The sequence below is a fragment of the Schistocerca cancellata genome, chromosome 7 (genome assembly GCF_023864275.1).
Source record: "Schistocerca cancellata isolate TAMUIC-IGC-003103 chromosome 7, iqSchCanc2.1, whole genome shotgun sequence".
Classification (NCBI taxonomy): Eukaryota; Metazoa; Arthropoda; class Insecta; order Orthoptera; family Acrididae; genus Schistocerca; species Schistocerca cancellata.
In genome coordinates this window covers 452,477,142-452,493,549 of record NC_064632.1, presented here as the reverse complement: position 1 = coordinate 452,493,549, position 16,408 = coordinate 452,477,142, and positions in this window count along the sequence as shown.

Here is a 16,408-nt window from a genome sequence, read left to right as displayed (position 1 = left end):
ATTTTAACCAGATTTCAAAATTTCTACGCAGATGGTAACTGCTTCTATGTTCGTTTGGTGTAAAGGATTTGGTCTGTTGTAATTACGTTTGTTGATATTATGACTGTCATTGTGAAACTCCAATTCCTGCAGCAAACCTTGAAATACTGCCAGATCGTCTTTGCATATGCCTGCCAGTATAATGTGTCTCAAATGGACCGGCAGTTTTCTCAAGCAAATACATATGAGCTCGGACATACCGTAAGCGTCTGACAAATAATAGTTCTCCCGCACAATTTTATGAAAATTAAGTGCTGACACTGAAACTCTTGACTGAACAATTTGTTTTACGCGATCTTGTGTAGCCTGTGACCATTACAAATATAAGAAAGCCTGCATAAACATCCACGACTTGTATACCGTCCCGCTACAGAGCGCACCCTTGTAGCAGGTTCACTTTCCAGTTACCTACACATGAGTTGTAATTTGTGACAAGTTGGTAATGAAAAATCAGATTTGTCCAGAAAAGCACAAGCGATATCTTGGAACTTACGTTTCAAAACACTGATTTTTGTAACCGTAGAAAAATGTTTGTAATCGAAACTGTCACTCTTAAGTGTGTTCGAATGTTCTTTGGTGAACCACATCGGCTGCCAAAAGTCTTGCTAGCGAAACTAACATTATTCACTACAATGATATCTAAGCGCCATAAGATTTCATGTTCATCAGAGTTCTCTAAATGAAAATGACCCTAATCCCTAACATCACCACTTCTAGTAAGTTTTCTTTCGATACGTGTGAGCTGAACACGCATTGTGTTTACTTCCAGTTCTGTTGACAGATTTTCATTTGACCATCTGTAAATCGTTTCAACGCTTGGTATTCTACGGTTTCTGAAAAATAAACCGGTAAGGCATCGTCAGACTCACTATCTGTGTTGGTTGATGAATTTGTCAATTTTGTAGTCATTTCGTTGACATTTTCAGAAAAGGTACCTAGTTGTTCTTTCTATTTTTCTGATTGTAATTTTAATGTTCCTATTTGTTTATCCATTTCGCGAACGTTAACTTCGAGTTGTTCATTGTTCTTTTACTTCAGTGACTACAGCAGTTGGCACTCCGCTATTTACCTTGGCTAACAATTTCGGGTGGGCATGAAGTTGATTTTTATCAATAATTGAGATCAGTTCATCTAACTTTTTATCTTTTTCTAAAGGCGTCTCTATCTGTAGGCGCTGTTCTTTCCCAAAATTTCTGCCCCTAGTTTCCAAATTATTCTTTATTGGCTGGAAATCGTCATTAATATCTTGCGTAATTTGAACTGACAGATTCTGCATCTTTGATGCATCTCTTACTGTGACCTAGTACTTTCTTCCAGTTTCAAATTTTATTTTATCCTGTGACATATTCTGCCAGTTTCTCATGCATCTTCTTCAAATTTTAGTTTATGTTGTTCTTAATTTTTAGCTACTATTCCACAAGATTAACATTACTAAATTCGTCATTAGTGATAACAGAAGTGGATGCGGGTACAGTCTGCACAAAAGAAACTGACATAAGGTCGAGTCTACCCTTTCTGTCTGAATGTGCTGCGAAATGTGGTTTTTATTCTTCCTCAAAGCCTAAGCTTCCTCTATCAGTGTTCAGTTCATTACCTAAATTCAACATACATTTGTTAGAGCCTGCATATCTGTAATGTTTGCGAAATTTTCAGTCGCGTTATTATTTTGTGATAAATTTTCAACAAAACTAATTTCTCATAATGCAGAATCCTCATTCTGAATTTCCCTTATTTCTCTCAAAGGACGACTGGATCTAGTGTTACTAGCCATAGTGCTGGTTCGTAACAGGAATGAAATACAACAAAAAGGTTTCTCTTGCCTACAAAAAAATGAAACTTCCAATCAAAGGATATTCACAGACGGATAAATTGTCCAAGAATAACTAATGAAAATCCTGTGTGTTTCAAATAAAACCTCATAAAATTTGCATCACAATGACTTCAGTCTACACAATTGCTTTTCACCGAAATCATGCAAAAGTCACATAAATAACTAACAAATTCTCTGGAAAAAGCACAAATAAAGAGAACACAAGTGATAATACATACAGAAAAAAATAAAAACTCTTACATCAGCATTAGGCAGCAAAGTAGAATGTGCGCAGCTTTTTGTACAAATTGGTTCTTATAACTGCACTATTGAAACGGTACCTCCATCTGACTGTGATGTCAAAGACTTCCTAAAACTTCGCATCCTAGGTAAAGAATTCGCGTAACTTTTCTGAATATAATTAATATAGTAAATGCTGTAAATTAAAAATGTATTGAACTGTTTTCCTATCTTTAACTTCGTGTATGTCTGTGTTGTAATTCTGAAAACTCCAAGTGTTGCAATTAGGAAACACTATCTGATAAAATGAGTCGCCAATCTAACTGAAACCATAAAACTGTGCTGCAATTAACTTCAATCAAATTAACTAGACAACCTAAAGATGTAAGCTAAAGAAACTTTCCTGTGAAGTTCTGAATTGTGCCGTTAATGAACAGTGCTACAGTGCGTGACGTCACAATACTTGAATTTCAATTTCAACACCAAAAACTAACAAAATGAAAATGCCACATTAAATTACAAATTGAATTTTGAACAGTAAATAACCAAAATACGTTTCTAAAAGTACCTTGGGAATCTATGTACACAAACTGACTAAATAACATTCTGAACAAAAAATAATGCATACACGAAATTCGTGTTACATTCAATGTAACACAGCACTGTAAGAAAACGACTGTCTGCATATGAAATGAAATCTGAAATGAGCGTTACATGAACTTACTCTGATGCCAATTTTGAAACGCAAGCTAACTGTAAATGATCTTGCTTTGTTCTGACTGTGACCTTAAACTGGCCATAGCTAATTATTATGGCTCACATGTGGCAAGGGAAATGCGATATTGCTCGACAGAGATGAACGTTAAAGTACAGTGCAGCAACAAACCAGCTAAACAGAAGAAAGCATTGTGCTGTGCAGTGCATTAAGCAGCTGTGTTCTGCTCAGTGCAATGGGGCTATACATAAACAAATAATGAAATTTGTGAGGAGACCGTGGAAGGTACTGATTTACTGAGTGATTAAAAAGAGACTACCATTCAAAAACTCTATAGTGAGTAATGAAATTCAATATTTCGCAGTTACTGTCATCTTTACAAAATTACTTCTCAATAAAAATGACTCTGCCATCAAATTAATTAGTAGAATGGTAACGGAGTGATAAACCTGTAACTTACGAGCGCAAGCTATGTGAACATATAACTGTCCTTATTCACATCTGAAACTAAATAACCTGAACCAAAAACGAAAATCCTACTAAAACTTTTCGTTTTCGAAACACAGCATAAATTACGTGCAGGCAAGCGAATCAGCAAGAACGTTATCTGAAAATTTTTACTCTTCTCAAATTAATATCTACAAAATCATACCTACAAAACTCAATATCCTCTCTATCTTTATATGCTCTGTAAGCTATTTACAGACCTTTCAGTAGTTCGACCAGCAATGACAGAGATACTTGTAGCCAAAGAACACAGTGCTTGTACTCAGAACCTCTGTATCCCAACATATCAACTAATCAAAACTATCGTTTGAAAAATGTCCACTGTACAAATATGAAGTGTGACACATCGAATGAACATATAGAGTTCATATGACACTCCTTGAACACCAAAAATAAAACAGAAAACTTAAAAAGTCTACCTTTGCATTAGTGGCCAGTTGAAGCCTTACGAGTATGTGGTTACCATTAGGGATCCACCATGTTCAGCGACAGCACACGAACAATAGGCGTTTTGCTGCTCCGTTGTAACTGGTCCAAATCAGTTACAGCCGTGCGACGCAACTTTTGTCAGAATCCTACTCCACCTCCGGGGTCGTCTGTCATTAGGGCAAGTGATTGCTTATTTTTATTATTTATGTATATGACCATTCGTGAAACACTTCATCTACGAGGTACCTTCCCATCCCAAAAATTTGTGAGAAATGCTCCACTGTATAGCAGCAGTAGTGAATACAGTTACCCCAGACATGGTCGCAAAAGTGTGTGAAGAGTTTCATTATCGTCTCGATGTTTGTCATACGTTCTGTGTGGGGCACAATGAACAGTTGTGAAAGTGAATGACAACATCGATTCTCAATATAAATGAATCGTGCTAAAGGGGCTAAGAGGCAGTTTTTCATAAATTGTGTACTCGATTGCTTAGGTGGTATTGGAACAGGGTTTTAACATGCTAAAAGGGCTACCTCCAGTGGTGGCTGATGTAGGTGCTACAAGGTCCGGTAATTGGCATGAGAGGTAACTCCTACGACTTGTCCATGCCAAATGAGATAAGTGCAGACTGTGTTAAGCGAGTTATCTGTAGTGGACATACGTAAGACATCCTTCCGCTAGCTCCTACCGTTTCGTATCAGTTACCCTGCGTGTATTCGTTGGCGGCAAGATGGATGTTGTTGTTGTTGTGGTCTTCAGTCCTGAGACTGGTTTGATGCAGCTCTCCATGCTACTCTATCCTGTGCAAGCTTCATCATCTCCCAGTACCTACTGCAACCTACATCCTTCTGAATCTGCTTAGTGTATTCATCTCTTGGTCTCCCCCTATGATTTTTACCCTCCACGCTGCCCTCCAATACTAAATTGGTGATCCCTTGATGCCTCAGAACATGTCCTACCAACCGATCCCTTCTTCTGGTCAAGTTGTGCCACAAGCTTCTCTTCTCCCCAATCCTATTCAATACTTCCTCATTTGTTATGTGATCTACCCATCTAATCTTCAGCATTCTTCTGTAGCACCACATTTCAAAAGCTTCTATTCTCTTCTTGTCCAAACTATTTACCGTCCATGTTTCACTTCCATACATGGCTACACTCCATACAAATACTTTCAGAAAAGACTTCCTGCCACTTAAATCTATACTCGATGTTAACAAATTTCTCTTCTTCAGAAACGCTTTCCTTGCCATTGCCAGTCTACATTTTATATCCTCTCTACTTCAGTTATTTTGCTCCCCAAATAGCAAAACTCCTTCACTACTTTAAGTGTCTCATTTCCTAATCTAATACCCTCAGCATCATCCGACTTAATTCGACTACATTCCATTATCCTCGTTTTGCTTTTGTTGATGTTCATCTTATATCCTCCCTTCAAGACACCATCCATTCAGTTCAACTGCTCTTCAAGTCCTTTGCAGTCTCTGACAGAATTACAATGTCATCGGCGAACCTCAATGTTTTTATTTCTTCTCCATGGATTTTAATACCTACTCCAAATTTTTCTTTTGTTTCCTTTACTGCTTGCTCAATATAGAGATTGAATAACATCGGGGAGAGGCTACAACCCTGTCTTACTCCCTTCCCAACCACTGCTTCCCTTTCATGTCCCTCAACTCTTATAACTGCCATCTGGTTTCTGTACAAATTGTAAATAGCCTTTCGCTCCCTGTATTTTACCCCTGCCACCTTTAGAATTTGAAAGAGAGTATTCCAGCCAACATTGTCAAAAGCTTTCTCTAAGTCTACAAATGCTAGAAACGTAGGTTTGCCTTTCCTTAATCTTTCTTCTAAGATAAGTCGTAAGGTCAGTATTGCCTCACGTGTTGCAAGATGGATAGCGAAAACAATATCAAAAATTCAGCAGAGGGAAGTAACAGAATAACTGGCAACTCTAAAGGACTGTGTGAGCAAAGACGAGAAGACGAGGAAGAATTTTGTTACTGATCGTGTAATGAACACCATAGCAACAGCTCGCAATAAGCTACCATGTAAATTTGTTCAGATGAAAGACAGTTATTTTATGGACTTCCAGCTAGAAATTGACATGATTATTGAAGCAAATAAGGTAAATACAAGTCTGCCTCATGAATTAAACGCCCACGCCTGGGGAAATTCAGGTAAAAGAGACATTTAGTGAAGCAGAGAAATGGGAAATTACGAGAATTCTGAAAATAGGGTGGCGATGCGAAGGTTTCAAAACGGCCTCATTGAGTGAGGTCGCTTGTGCAAATTGGCTGTTTCCAGAGAAGAAAAGAGAAAGTATAATGGAATACCTACCTGAGGTGCACTGTTTTACAGTGAATTGTGCCATAACAGAACAGGAAAATGATTAGTAGAGGTGAAAATATTGCAAAATTTCTTCGGGGGACTTAGCCCGTTTAGCATTTCAACACAAATTTGTTTAGAAAAGCCAGTGTTTATTTGCTGTTCTGATATTATGTAATGTGACAAATTGGTTTCCTAAAGTTAGTGAGCAATTGTTGACGTGGAGTTAGTGAATATTTACGTTTTTGTTACTCGAATAAGTTTTGTTCTGAATGACCTAGTTCCTTAAGCATGATGACCCTGTAATTAATTGTGAAACGTTCCAAAATGATGAACAAAAATTGATATACAAGAAAAACATTTATAAAACAGAAATGTTATTTTCATAATAAAAATTTTGTTGACATATGAGTAAATCAAAACCTTTCAAGTTTATATCTTCATCAATTACAAGACACAGCCTAGTGAAATCGGATAAATCTGTTTAAACACCCTCTGTTAGCATACTGCATGTAGCTGAGAGTGGTAAGAACTGATTTTTGAATGTAACTTAAGAAATATGGTCCGCTACGCGCGCCATTTGTAATATTTTTGCGTGAAACTTCGTATTGTCTGTCATAGCTGACAATCTGCATAAAGCATCAGAGCTGACTGGCAGCTAGTCGATGTTGGAAAAATGAGGGCTACTCGTATAGGGCGCGGAATCCAACGACGATTCTGTTCCAAGTTATTTTTGGAGGCCGTAAGAAAGTTTCTTAGACAACAAGCACCAACGAGTGTGACACATCTGGTCCAATGCGTTCCGAAACCTGTTAGAAGAACCAACCACCACTGAGTTCCACTCTTCACTGAAATTGAGAAAATGTAGACGGGGAAGTGGGAACCAAACATTTATTCACGTAATTACGCAGAATTTATTACACTGTAGACATACAGGTGTCGTCAAATATTCGCAAAAATATCATCCACACGATATGAAATATAAGGGGGGCAGGATAACTGCGGGAATTGTCGCACAATCTGCTTAACAACTCATACATCCAACTTTCTGGCAAGAATAATATACAGGAGAGAGAAAAATAATATATAGTAGCCGACAGATGAGGATCAGTTTGGCTTGCTAAAAAGAAAATCAAAACACGATCACAGAATCTGCAAAACCAGAAAAAGTGTTCGACGAAGTAAAATGACACAAAGTTGGAAGTCGTCTGCAGTAGACATCTTACATAATATGTATTAGTACGCATATTAGTAAAGATTATGTCTCAAAGAAACTATTGTCACTTTTTCTTCTGCTGGAGTAACAGTAGTAGTAGCAGCAGTTACGTTCATCTGTAGATCATTTACACTAGGGTATTAGACATGTCATGTTAGTACAACTTAAGACCAATAAAAAATAACCTAATTCAGATATAAAGACGTTTACACGCTTATAGGTCTAGTTTGACAAGTATAGGGCAGGTAGCCGCCTGTGGCCTAGTAACAGGAATCATTTCGGCTTATGCTTTGTAATGTTGTAACTCTAATTTTGTATGCTGATGTGTAATGTTGTTACTTTATTTTTGTATGCTGAAATCGGTGCTAATTGACAATGAAAGTGGGTTAAAAGCCGTGATCTGTCTGGGGACGTTAACCGTGGATTACTGGGCAACTGTTTCATCAGATATTTAGTCTAGGTTTACCAAGCAGACTAACATTAATGATAATCTTTTAATAGTCATTCAAAACCGGTAACATATATATATATATATATATATAAAGGAGAATTTAAATAAAAAGAAGGAAATCAGTTTATATTTGGAAATTTATTTTAAGATTGTTCATTGAAATTTCAGCATATTATACGTGAGTTATAACTGAGCTGGTGCCTTATTTACGATTGAAAAAATCTGAGATTGTAATCTTACGGAACACATAAAATATGGAGCCAAGATTGGGAGACTGCATACAACACTGCATTCATAAAATAACACACGAAGAACATTGAAACATAAGCAAGAAGAAATTAACCACAACCAACAGATTCAGTTTTTACCCAAAGAAATTACGTTCATACCACAATCCTGTCCGTCATGTAATTACCACACACTGGTATACTAAATTCATATTAACTTTTTGTGAAATCTTCGCAAAAAGAATAGCTGAGGGCTACTTTGATGATTACACCACATGCTTCACGTGGTCAACTTGGTTTACACAAAGTGTACAACTCCACAATAATTTTGATAATTAAAATAAATTAGATCGAAAAGCAATTGACAAAAGAAAACCTTGAACTGGTTACTAACGTCTTACTATTAACATGATGGGTCAAACAGTTATATAAGCACGTGGTAGTGGTCTCGCAAAGTACACCCCACGTGGGCTGAACATAAAGAAAAGTTGCTATATTGAAAATATAGTCAAGACGAGACGTTATAATCACACAAGCATACGCATTTAAGATTGATCTTAGTTAGAGTTACTGATCAACACGTAGTTCCACTTTACTCACAAAGTAGTAACAAAGCAACTACCGTAAAATAATCTGAACTTCACACGAGAATTATACTGCGCTGCAACTTAAGATAACATCGGATATTTTAGACCTAAACCCGAAATAAAGGTGATTAAATTTTCAGTTAGGCTGAACTTAAGAAATCCATTGTCCTACGGACTTAACAGACACGCGCTTAGCCGGAGATCTTACCACTTCAGACGCTCGCCACGGCCACCCTGCAACTGCCCTACTGCCGAGCATGCTTCCTGAGGGTGGCTCACAAAGACCAACGGAAGTGGCCAGAGGGGCAGCTTCCTATACCAACATGACAACGGACGGACAGGACCATACTAAGGATAGAAACCTCTTTGCTTTTAGGAAGCGTAGCTACCTGTTCCGACGTTGGTCCTACTGTTCTCTAGCAGACAGCCTTGTCTGCTACCCTCAAGCATGCAACTAGAAATACATATGCTCATTCATCCTCTCACACAAAAGGGAAGGGGGATGACAGCATCTTATCATATACAGTATATAAAAGAAAGCGGATGTAGGTTCCGTATGAGACTGTGTGACATGAATTACATATAAGAATTACATATAAACTGTGCTTTAAAGTGTAGTAGTGTGACAGATCGTTCTTGTTTATGTGTAAAAGTAACACGTTCCACTGCTCAGTCTCCTCCCAGATAGTCAGAAACGCCACAGTACATTTAGAAGAGGAATTTATTCCATAAATGGCAACAGATTTAAGAAATTAAACATGAAAGGAATCCAACAGAGACCTTTCAGCTTCAAGTAACGTAGGGAAAACTCTCAAAACTTAAGATGGTGAGATGAACACTGGAGCCCCTGTTTTTCTGGAATAAAATGCCAATCTGTTTAAAACAGTACTACCTGACCTGTTTTATACCTAGTGTACAACAATGTTGTGCAGCTAAGCTTTCTAATAATGTAAACTTGTTCTATACTTTTCATACACCTCTCACTCCCAGTCACTGCACACACTATACGCATATTATTTCATAACACACACTTTCTACTGAAGTGAGGACCACGGCGACGATGTTTAGTTTCCGTTTGCAAGCCTCAAAAATTGAGTCATAATCCCTCTACAAGGTAATGTTGAGCTCAGAAAGGGGATAAGGTGTTAGTACCACACATTTTGTAGCTGTTTTTATCTGAGATGACAGACGTTATTTCTATATTATTATTATTAATGTGTAATACATTTCTTTTTACCGAACCCTTAATCTCTACGTTTACAGTGTAAAATTTATTGGTTAGCAGATAATTTTTAACTCCCTTTTTAAATAAGTTCGTTTTAGTAACCTCTACAATCTCTTTGGTAATTTGTTATAAAGTGTCTTTATTTGTTTGAAAATACTATGTAGAGTTTTATATTTGTTATTTCTTGGTAAATGCATATTAAGTCTCGATCCTGCTCCATGGTCATGGAATGACCTGTTTGTGCAGTAACTGTCAATCTTATTTTTGATGTGCACAACTGTTTGGTGAATGTACTCACATAGTGTAGTTAAAATCCGCAGTGATTTGAATAGATCTTTAAAATGAACTTGACTGCCATTTTAGGTTATTACTGTTAGGACCCTTCTCTGTAGGATGGAAACTGTTTATATTATGTGCATTATAAATGTAGAAAATAATTCCGTAGCTCAGAACTGTGTGTAGGTGCGAATAGAAAGTACTTAAAATATACTGGTCATTACAAACTGATGCAGGACTCTTAACGGCATGTCCGCCTCCGGTAGAGGAGTGGACCCAGCACGGTAGCTCAGCGTGTTCCGTCAGAGGTCAGTGCGACAGAATGTCAATCCTAAGGGCCCGGGTTCGATTCCCGGCTGCATCGGAGTTTTTCCCCTCTCAGGGACTGGGCGTTGTGTTGTCCTAATCATCATCATTTCATCCCCATGGACGCGCAAGTCGCCGAAGTGGGGTCAAATCGAATGACTTGCACCCGGCGTACGGCCTACCCGACGGGAGGCCCTAGTCACTCGGCATTTACCTTTACATTTTAACGGCGTAGCATGCTGGTGACATTCTGCTTGTGCCTTCACGCCTGTTCAACTGAGAATCAATATTCATTCTTAGAAATTATGAGTCTGTTAAGCAGTCTGTAGAGGTGACATCTACACTTAATTAAACTGTGTTAGTTTCTCTGTTTAAAGTCAAAATTACTTTTTTTTCCTTTTTTTCTTTAAGTAAAATGTTCTTGATTGTTTCATTTGCTCCCTCTGCAAAGCATTGCCCATTTTTCTCTATAACTGTAATATTGCTTTCAGTACCAAAGAGAAATTTTTCCCCGTGACTCACATTACTGGGAAAGTCAGTGATGTGTAGCAGTATTGGTGATGATATCAGTATTGGTCCTAATATTCTACCCTGAGTTACTTCTGCATTAACTTACTTTGGATCTGATTAGTGTTTCACTAGAAGTGAAGCTTTATTTTAGCTGTGTGTTCTCGCTACTATCATGTTGGCATAATCCAAACCTATCATTAGTGACAATTTTCATTCCTAATGATTCTAGCTTATTTAGAGGAATCTTGTAGGCAGCATTATCAGAAAAATTAGAAACGTAAAAAAAAAATTCTGTGTCACTCTCATCATAGCCATAAGCGTTATGTACCCCTCTTTTTAATTTTACAATGGCTCAGTCAGTACATATGACACTCTGGAAATCAAATTCATTTAGGTGATTTAGGTGATCTATCCTCCATAATTCGTTCTATAATTTTTGAAGATGTGGCAGCAGGGAAATGAACCTGTAGTGTTGCACATCTTGAGTATTACCTTATTACCTTTTTTTAGCTGAGAAATAACTTTCTTTTGTTTTAAATACTCTGGAAAATTTCCTGGTGTCAAAGACTCATATATTGTGTTCATTAAGAACGCTTATATCTGTACTCTGTATGCATTGTGTGAGCGACAACATTTTTACTTCATCTAATAAATGAAAAGTAAAATATTAAGTTCGTTGTACAGGATCAAGGTATTTATTTAGAGATTTATGGCTTACAAGACCATCATTAGACTTCTACTGGCTATCGTCATCAAAGAAGTTAAGTATATCTAAACAACACCGGAAAAGACGTTCCTTACCTAACTGATGTGCAAACACAAAGAAAATGTCGTCTGCAGTCCTGCATTTAAACAGGTGAAAAGTTGAACAAAATAAACAAAAATATAATGTGAGAAAACAATGAAAAATATTAACATTAAACTGGTAAAACAATGTCTAAACACACAATCGAATGTAAATTAACAGAACCTATAAAATGAAGAATAACTTCAAGAGGCATTAAAGAGCGGATACAGAAACATGTTCAAGGATAGAACTGATAACTGTAACAACAGAATACATGGAATACATAGGCAATCACAATAAAATATACTAAATAAATACAAAGACGTGAAGGAGTGGAAGGGAACAGAGAGTGTGGAAAGAAACAGAAAACAAAGAATGAAGTGAAATTTATAAGAGGGGAAGTAAATTAAATAAATACACGAAAATTAAGGAGTAGAAGGAAACAGAGAGTGTGGAAAGAAACAGAGAACAGAGAATTAAGTGAAGTTTATAAGAGGTGAAGTATTGGACTAGATGTTTCAACAGGCTGAGCTGTCGGCCTTTGTTCGTTAAGCGAAGGAAATGAAACTATGGCTTGTAGTTGTGGCCCTCACTCAGTAAAAGCTCACCAAATGTGGAGTGGTAATTTTTGAACCTTCAGCTGTTTTCATGTTCAGCCAGACTATTTGTGATGCCTCCGTGTGATTGACTAAAATAAATCTAATCGCAAGTAGGACAAGATTTTTTTATACCCTATTGTTGGCTAGTAATTGTGACTTATTTTTGCTATTGAAAACACACTGGGGCTGTGATGTTCTTCATATACGGGAATCGTTCAATAAGTAATGCCTCACATTTTTAAAGCCATTAATATACATAGACAAACGTCCTTGTTGGTGATTCACATTTAATGTATGTTCTGTGCGACGGTGAAGATTCGAAGCGTTCTGGCAGATGGCAGAGCCTTAGTACGGCATCAACATGGCGTCTACATTGGACTCAAGCTACAAGCAGCGTTCTGTTATAGAATTCGTGTGTGCAAAAAATAAAGAAACCGTGGTGAGCATCCATAAACGTTTGTATGCAGTGCATGGCGATGCTGCAGTTGATTGGAGTACAGTTTGGCGACGGGTAAAGAAAGTTACAGCCTAAGGAAATTCAGAAACAGAACTGGACCAGTTTGCGCCGGAAAAAAGAAGGCAGGCCATGTAGTGGCATTATCGTCATTCACCACAAAAGGAAAAAGTCATAGTGACAGTCTTCTGGGATTGTGATGGTGCTATTCTCGTACATGTGATGCCAAGAGGGTCAACCATCAATTCAGAGTCATACGTCAAGACTCTGAATAAACACAAGAAAATTCCCAACGTGTTTATCGGATAAGAAACCAGTAGAAATCTTGCACCAGCACGATAATGCTCGCCCAGACAAGTCTGAGAACCCGGGAACACATCGTCAGATTAGGTTGGACCTCACGGTCTCATCCACCCTACAGTCGAGACCTGGCTCCCTCGGACTTCCATCTCCTTGGTCCGCTTAAAGATTCTCTACAGGAACGCGCCTTGAGGATGACGAGAGTGTCAGTCATGCAGCGAAAAGATGGCTACACCTACAGGACAAGGGCTTTTACCAGCAGGGAATACACCCTCTTCAACAAGGGTGGCGTAGAGTTCTAGAACGTGATGAAGACTACGTAGAAAAATAGGCCATGGACAAGACATGTGGAAGTATATTGTCACCAAATTCTGACCCTTAACAATAAATATGTTCTGAGAAATAATATGTGGGGCATATTTACTGAACGACTCTCGGAGTAGGAAATTCTGTAGTTACAGTATTTCAGTCTTTTTACTACACTCTGTGATACTTCGCCTTGGTAAGGTGTTATATATCACTTCGTGCAGACGTCTAAGCCAACAGCTTTTTTATTTTTTTTTTTTTATTTTACACAGTTTTACTTACTTCATTCCCTGTGTTGGTAGTAACATCATTGTATTTGGTGTACTATTGTTTATAATGTTACACTGGTTTTTATGAAGTTTTGCTTTAATTTCTCAACGACACTTGAGAAATAATAATTGATATACACTCCTGGAAATTGAAATAAGAACACCGTGAATTCATTGTCCCAGGAAGGGGAAACTTTATTGACACATTCCTGGGGTCAGATACATCACATGATCACACTGACAGAACCACAGGCACATAGACACAGGCAACAGAGCATGCACAATGTCGGCACTAGTACAGTGTATATCCACCTTTCGCAGCAATGCAGGCTGCTATTCTCCCATGGAGACGATCGTAGAGATGCTGGATGTAGTCCTGTGGAACGGCTTGCCATGCCATTTCCACCTGGCGCCTCAGTTGGACCAGCGTTCGTGCTGGACGTGCAGACCGCGTGAGACGACGCTTCATCCAGTCCCAAACATGCTCAATGGGGGACAGATCCGGAGATCTTGCTGGCCAGGGTAGTTGACTTACACCTTCTAGAGCACGTTGGGTGGCACGGGATACATGCGGACTTGCATTGTCCTGTTGGAAAAGCAACTTCCCTTGCCGGTCTAGGAATGGTAGAACGATGGGTTCGATGACGGTTTGGGTGTACCGTGCACTATTCAGTGTCCCCTCGACGATCACCAGTGGTGTACGGCCAGTGTAGGAGATCGCTCCCCACACCATGATGCCGGGTGTTGGCCCTGTGTGCCTCGGTCGTATGCAGTCCTGATTGTGGCGCTCACCTGCACGGCGCCAAACACGCATACGACCATCATTGGCACCAAGGCAGAAGCGATTCTCATCGCTGAAGACGACACGTTTGCATTCGTCCCTCCATTCACGCCTGTCGCGACACCACTGGAGGCGGGCTGCACGATGTTGGGGCGTGAGCGGAAGACGGCCTAACGGTGTGCGGGACCGTAGCCCAGCTTCATGGAGACGGTTGCGAATGGTCCTCGCCGATACCCCAGGAGCAACAGTGTCCCTAATTTGCTGGGAAGTGGCGGTGCGGTCCCCTACGGCACTGCGTAGGATCCTACGGTCTTGGCGTGCATCCGTGCGTCGCTGCGGTCCGGTCCCAGGTCGACGGGCACGTGCACCTTCCGCCGACCACTGGCGATAACATCGATGTACTGTGGAGACCTCACGCCCCACGTGTTGAGCAATTCGGCGGTACGTCCACCCGGCCTCCCGCATGCCCACTATACGCCCTCGCTCAAAGTCCGTCAACTGCACATACGGTTCACGTCCACGCTATCGCGGCATGCTACCAGTGTTAAAGACTGCGATGGAGCTCCGTATGCCACGGCAAACTGGCTGACACTGACGGCGGCGGTGCACAAATGCTGCGCAGCTAGCGCCATTCGACGGCCAACACCGCGGTTCCTGGTGTGTTCGCTGTGCCGTGCGTGTGATCATTGCTTGTACAGCCCTCTCGCAGTGTCCGGAGCAAGTATGGTGGGTCTGACACACCGGTGCCAATGTGTTCTTTTTTCCATTTCCAGGAGTGTAGTTTGTTAAGCGGTATGGATCTGATACGGCTGTATGGTTTTCAGTTCGTACTTCTGCAATATATAAGAGCGACCGTGTCGATTTCAGGCGTCTGCACGCCTTTACGCAAAGAAAAATTGTTCTGTGGTCAAAGATGCCAGGCGTGGATTGCAGTTTTAAGCGCGCTCTGGTCAAGCCTGGGCGGCTTGTGGGCTGGACGGCAGAGGGTGGAATAAGCCGTATAGCGAGCATCAGGCTCATACTAATCTATATCTACGTGATTACTCTGGTATTCACAATAAAGTGCCTGGCAGAGGGTTCAATGAACCACCTTCAAGCTGTCTCTCTACTGTTCCACTCTCGAACGGCACGCGGGAAAAACGAGCACTTAAATTTTTCTGCGTGATGATTATTTCTCCCTATGTAGGTGGGTGCCAACAGAATGTTTTCGCAATCGGAAGAGAAAACTGGTGATCTCATGAGAAGATCCCGTCGCAACGAAAAACGCCTTTGTTTCAATGATTGCCACTCCAATTCACGTATCATGTCTGTGACACTATCTCGCCTAATTCCCGATAATACAAAACCTTCTTGTCTTCTTTGTACTTTTCGATGTCATCCGTCAGTCCCACGTGATGCAGATCCCACACCGCAAAGCAATACTCCAGAATAGGGCGGACAAGCGTGGTGTAAGCAGTCTCTTTAATAGACCTGTTGTCCGCGCCTGGTAGCTGCGTGGTCAGCGCGACAAAATGTCAATCCTAAGAGCCCGGGTTCGATTCCCGGCTGGGTTGGAGATTTTCTTCGCTCAGGGACTGGGTGTTGTGTAGTCCTAATCATCATTATTTCATCCCCATCGACGCGCAAGTCGCGGGTGACGTCAATTCGAAAGACTTGCACCAGGCGAACGGCCTACCCGACGGTAGGCACTCGTCAGGCGACATTATTATAGTAGACCTATTGCACCTTCTAAGAGTTCTGCCAATGAATCGCAGTCTTTGGTTTGCTCTACCCACAACATTATATATGTGATCGTTCCAATTTAGGTTATTTGTAATTGTAATCCCTAAGCAATTAGTTGAATCTGCAGCCTTCAGGTTTGTGTGACTTATCGCGTAATCGAAATCTAGCTGATTTCTTTCAGTATCATGTCAATAACTTCACACTTTTCCATATTCAGGGTCAAATGGTTCAAATGTCTCTGAGCACTATGGGACTTAACTTCTGAGGTCATCAGTGCCCTAGAACTTAGAACTACTTAAACCTAACTAAGCTAAGGACATCACACAT